The sequence below is a fragment of the Mus musculus genome, chromosome 7 (assembly GCF_000001635.26).
Source record: "Mus musculus strain C57BL/6J chromosome 7, GRCm38.p6 C57BL/6J".
Classification (NCBI taxonomy): Eukaryota; Metazoa; Chordata; class Mammalia; order Rodentia; family Muridae; genus Mus; species Mus musculus.
This window is the reverse complement of record NC_000073.6, coordinates 62,313,353-62,319,352: the sequence shown is the minus strand read 5'-3', so window position 1 is coordinate 62,319,352 and position 6,000 is coordinate 62,313,353.

Sequence of the window (6,000 nt, the reverse complement as noted above, 5' to 3'; positions counted from 1 at the left end):
CACCAGCATCTGCTGTCACCTGAGTTTTTGATCTTAGCCATTCTGACTGGTGTGAGGTAGAACTTCAGGGTTGTTTTGATTTACATTTCCCTGATGACTAAGGATGTTGAATATTTTTTAGGTGATTCTCAGCCATTCATATTCCTCAGGTGAGAATTATTTGTTTAACTTTGTACACCATTTTTAATAGGGTTATTTGGTTCTCTGGCATCTAAACTTCTTGAGTTCTTTGTGTATATTGGATATTAGCCCTCTATTGGATGTAGGATTGGTAAAAATCTTTTCCCAACCTGTGGGTTGCCTTTTTGTCCTATTGACAGTGTTCTTTGCCTTATAGAAGCTTTGTGATTTTATGAGGTCCCATTTGCCAATTCTTGATCTTACAGAATATGCCATTAGTGTTCTGTTCAAGAAATTTTCCCTTGTGCACATGTGTTTAAGGCTCTCCCCCACTTTCTCTTCTATTAGTTTCATTGTATCTGGTTTTATGTGGAGGTGCTGGATCAAATATTGGACTTGAGCTTTGTACAAGGAGATACGAATGGATCAGTTTGTATTTATTCTTCTACATGTTGACCTCCAGTTGTACCAGCATCATTTGTTGAAAAATGTTTTTCCCCTGAATGATTTTAGCTCCTTTATCAAAGATCAAATGACCTAAGGTGTGTGGATTTATTTCTGGGTCTTCACTTCTGTTCCATTGATCTACTTGCCTGTCTCTGTACCAATACAATGCAGGTCTTTTTGTTTTATTGAAATTTTGCTTCTTTATTTCCAGTTCCAGTGGTATCTTGTTCTTTTTCTGATCCAAATGCTCTGCCTGCAATTTTCATCCAACACCTAATAGATGTTACAGATGTAGGCACCTTGGTCTTGTTTTCATCTCCAGGGGAAAGTTTTCAATTTTTCATAGATTCCCCCCTACTATGCTAAGGAAGCTCTCTTTCTCTTCTCTTCTCTTCTCTTCTCTTCTCTTCTCTTCTCTTCTCTTCTCTTCTCTTCTCTTCTCTTCTCTTCTCTTCTCTTCTCTTTTCTTGGTTTTTCGAGACAAGGTTTCTCTTTATAGCCCTAGCTGTCCTGGAACTCACTTTGTAGACCAGGCTGGCCTCTAACTCAGAAATCAGCCTGCCTCTGCCTCCCAAGTGCTGGGATTAAAGGGGTGCACCACCAACACCTAGTGGGAAGCTCTCTTTCTTCCCCCCAGTTTACTGATATAGTCTTTGTCTTGCCTTAAGAAGAGAGGAGCTTTGTAGATAACTTTATCTTTCATCTCCCACAGTATTTTCTCTTGTATTCTGTTGGGGATGCTTGCATCTATAACTCCTGATCTCTTTCCTAGTTTTTCTTTCTCCAGGGTTGTCTCCCTTTGTGTGTTTTTTTTTTTTTACTGTTTTTATTTCCGTTTTTAAATCCTGGATGGTCTTGCTCAATTCTTTCACCTGTTTGGTTGTCTTTTCCCGTAATTGTTTAAGGAATTTTTATGTTTCTTCTTTAAGGGCACCTGATTACCCGTGTTCTCCTGTATTTCTTTAAGGGAGTTATTTATGCCCTTCTTAATGTCCTCTCTCATCATTATAATGAGATGTGATTTTTAAATCCAAATCTTGCTTTTCTGGCATGATGGGGTATCCAGGACTTGCTGTAGTAGAACTGGCTTCTGATGATGCCAAGTAACCTTGGTTTCTGTTGCTTATGTTCATATACTTGCCTCTTGCCATCTGGTTGCCTCTAGTGCTACCTGCTCTTGCTGTCTATTAGTGAAGACTGTCCCTCCTTTGATCCTGGTTGTGTCAGAACTCTTCAAAGTCCAGCTGTCTCTGTGATTCTGTGAATCTGTGATCCTGTGATCCTGATATACTGGGTGTGTCAGAGCTCCTGAGCGGGGTGGGGGGTGGGGGGGTCAACCTGCCTCTAGGATCCTGAAATCCTGGTTTGACCAAGCTCCTGAGATCTTGTTGTGTCAGAACTTCTGGGAGTCATGCTTTTTCTGGGTGTTGCAGGGGTAGATGGGTATCCAGAGCCCTTGGTTTGCTTCAGGCACGGGAGCCTGCTGGGAGGAACTCTTGCCTCTGCATGGGCGGCGGGGGTGTGGGGGAGTGTTGTGCTTTCCTGGCTTCTGTGGTTGTCCCAGTTATACTGGGTGTTGGGAAAGATGTTGTGGCCTCAACTGTGATCTTGAGTGTGTTAGAGCTCCCATGCTTTTGCGTCTGTCTGATCTCCTAGGAGTAGAGCTTCTTCTGTGATCATGTGATTCTGTGGTCCTGGGTGTTTCAGAGCTTATAGGAGTCTGGCTCCCTCTGGGTGTTGTAAGAGTGGGTGCAAAGCCAGCATCACGGGTCTGCTCCAGGTGCAGGTTCAGACCAGAAGGAACCCATGACACTGGCTGGGCCGGGGTTCCTGCATCCTGGATCCTGGGGGACCCAGTTACTCTGGGTGTTAGGGCAGACATTGAGATCTCTTCATCTGTGATCCTGGGCATGTTAGAGCACCTGGTCTTCGAGCTTCCTCTAAGTGTTGTGGGACTGGGTGTGGAGCCAGCGCCCAAGGTCTCTTCAAATAAGTTTTAGAAATGTTTACCTTTTCCTGTTTCCTCATAAGATAGCATTGACCTCATGCAGGTGTATGGACAAACAAACATAAGTACTTTCAAAACACAAAGCACAGTTATGAAGCATGAGTCAATATGAGGTTTCTGCTTTTTATCTATGTTTGTGGCAGACTGAATTAGCAAGTCCATAATAAAAGAATAGTTTAACTTAAATGTGCTTTTGACTCATGAAACACAAACTAGCAGCAAACATGTTCAGTACAGAAGGTATCTGGCTTTTCAACATTCATTTAGTTTTTAGTAAAGGCTAATGTGCCAATAGCTAGAGAAACAACTTTATTATGCACTCTTGTTCTACCGATTTAAAGCCTCACCTATTCATTTATCAGGTTTTAGTTTTGTAGTTTCTTATCCAAAGTCATCATCCACATAGTGATCTCAGTTATTAAGATTTTGATCCAGAGTTTTAGGGTTTTTTTGTATACGTAATTATTTCCAAACAACATATGTTGAGTTCTCTTCACCTCAGTACCTACCCAACTTCATGCTTCATTGATTCATTTCTCTCTCTCTCTCTCTCTCTCTCTCTCTCTCTCTCTCTCTCTCTCCGTCTTCTCTGTCTTTTCAAAAACTAAAACAAAAGTGAAGAAAATTAAGAAAAAGTAAGAATAATACTAATAATAAGAAAAAATTTCCCACTCCAGAAACCCTCTGAAACAAGAACAAAGTTATGGAATATGTTTTATATTGGATAACTACTCAAAGTTATGCAGCCTGCTTTTGAGTATGGTTGATATACTCACTGGCATTCCATTGAAAATAACTAATTTTCTTTCTTAGCTGGTATCAGTTACAAATATGTTCTTGGTTATGGCTGGAACTTTGATTTTTCTTCCTCTTTTCAGTGCTGAGGTTTTGTTTGGTTTGAACTTATATGTCCAAAGTTTTTTTTTTTTCTTGTTACCTCTGGCTCTTACTATCTTTCCACTGTATTTTGTGCAATCATCCCTTGTTCTTGGTATTAGGGGGTATCACATAGATATTCCATTGAAAGTTGTGCATTCCATATGTGGGAGATGTACAGCTTTTTCCGCATATGGGTCCCCCAACAACTGGAGCAGGAGCTGTCCATGACTCTGTTTGCTTACCTGTGGATCCTGTTTGCCTAATTGGGCCTCAGTGTTCCTCTGACTTTATATCTTTACCAGCATGTTCTGTCACTTGAGGTTTATTTCTTAGCCATTCTGACATGTGTAAGGATCGAATCTCAGGGTTATTTTGATTTGAATCTCCCTGATGACTAAGAATGTTAAATATTTCTTTAAGTGCTTCTTGGCCATTCAATTTCCTTTGTTGAGAATTCTCTTTTTAGTTATGTGCCCCATTTTTAATTGTTTTCTTTTTGTTTGTTGAGTTTTATTTCTTGAGTTCTTTATATACTTTGGGTATTAGCGCTCTATTGGATGTGGGGTTAGTGAAGATCTTTTTCCCAACATTTTGTTAGCCATTTTGTCCTATTTACAGTGTTCTTTGCTTTACAGTGGCTTTTAAGTTTCATGAGGTCACATTTGTCACTTGTTGATTTTAGAGCCTGAGACATTTATGTTCTCTTCAGGAAATGCTCCCCCCAACCCCCGTGCCAATGCATTGGAGGCTATTTCCTACTTTTCCTCCCTTAGATTCATTGTATCTGGTGTTATATTGAGTTTTTTCGTTCCATTTGGACCTAACCTCTCTACCAGGTGATAAATATAGGATCAATTTGCATTATTCTACAAGCAGACTGCCAGATAGACCAGAACCATTTGTTGAAGATGCTTTCTTTGTTCACTGTATGGTTTTGGCTTCTTTGTCAAAGATCAAGTGACCATAACTGTGTGGGTTTATTTCTGACTCTTCAGTTCTATTCCATTGATTGACCTGTCTATGTCTGTACCATTGCCATGTGCATTTTATCACTATTGCTCTGTAGTACAGCTTGAAGTCAGGGATGGTGATTCCTTGAGAAGTTCTTTTATTGTTGAGAAATCTTTTCATTGTCCTGGATTTTTTTTTCCCCAAATGAAGTTGAGAATTGCTCTTTCCATGTCTGTGAAGAATTATGTTGGAATTTTGATGGGAATTACATTGAATCTGTAGACTGCTTTTGGTAAGATAGCTTTTTTTTTTTTTTTTTTTTTTTTTTTTTTTTACTAAGCTAATCCTACAAACACATGAGCATGGGAGACCGTTTTATTTTCTGAGGCCATCTTCTCCTTTCAGGATTTTTATCTTTGTGTGTTTGAATGTTCAAATTCATGTGTGTGTGTGTGTGTGTGTGTGTGTGTGTGTGTGTGCTTCTGTGTGTATATGTGTGAGCCTGCATGTGTGTGTGTCTGTGTCTGTGTGTTTTAGGCCACAAGACTCCTCCTCTTGTCCTTTTACTTTCATTCCTTTGAACACGCATGTGCTTCTTAATGTTTCCTCACACAGTTATCATTCATATTATCTCCACCATTATTATTTTATAGGGTTGAATAATGTTTGTCTGTTGATTCAATGTTATCTGCATAGGACTCTGCCATTGCTTTTCTTTAATAATCTTAGAGTTAATGGTCATTATTTCTTGAAATATGTCAACTCTGCTTACTTCTGTTTTTTAAGGAAATACAATCACACAAATTCTTTTGCTTAGTCTGTTTTTCATCACTTTTGATTTTTGATTTGTGTCTCTTTGGATAATTTAATAGTGTTTATTTAATTAATGATTATTTTACTTGGTCATATCAATACTACCACACATCCATTATAAGATTTTTGCTTCTATTCCAATACTGAGTCAGAACAACCTAGGCCTTTATAGGCAGTGGATGTGCCATTAAATGACATCCAAACTCTGTATTTTTTTTAATTTGGATGAAAGTTCCTACTGTATAATTTAGGCTATCCTAAAGCTCAATGTGTAGCCTTTTTATCCTCAAAATTACCAGCCCTCCTGACTGTCCCTTCCCACTGTATTCTGCTGGTATTATGGACATCTATGATAATGCCTTGGCACACTGAGCCTCCCTCATGGTGATCCTGAACCTATGCCTTTCCTAATTTGTCAAACTCTTATTTCTTTTTATCACTCTCTGTTTTGAATTTCCTAAGTGACCTCCCTTGTTATTAACTTATTTGATTATGTTTTTAAAATATCAACTAATCTGTTTAAGTCTTTGATATAATAATTGCAGCTTTTATAATATATTTTTTCTTAATACAATGTCTGGTTTCTTCAGAATTTGGTTTTCATTAACTCTTGCATTTTTGTGTTGTTGTTTAACACAGGGCATACCATTGCACAATTTTTTTCTCGTAGGCTTTACTGGTTCTAGTATTTAAGGTACAGAGTAGAAGAAACTCTGCTTTCAGTTTCTAGCTTGTGCTCCTAGATCCTGTTGGATTTCTGAATTTATGGTTTTCTACAGGAC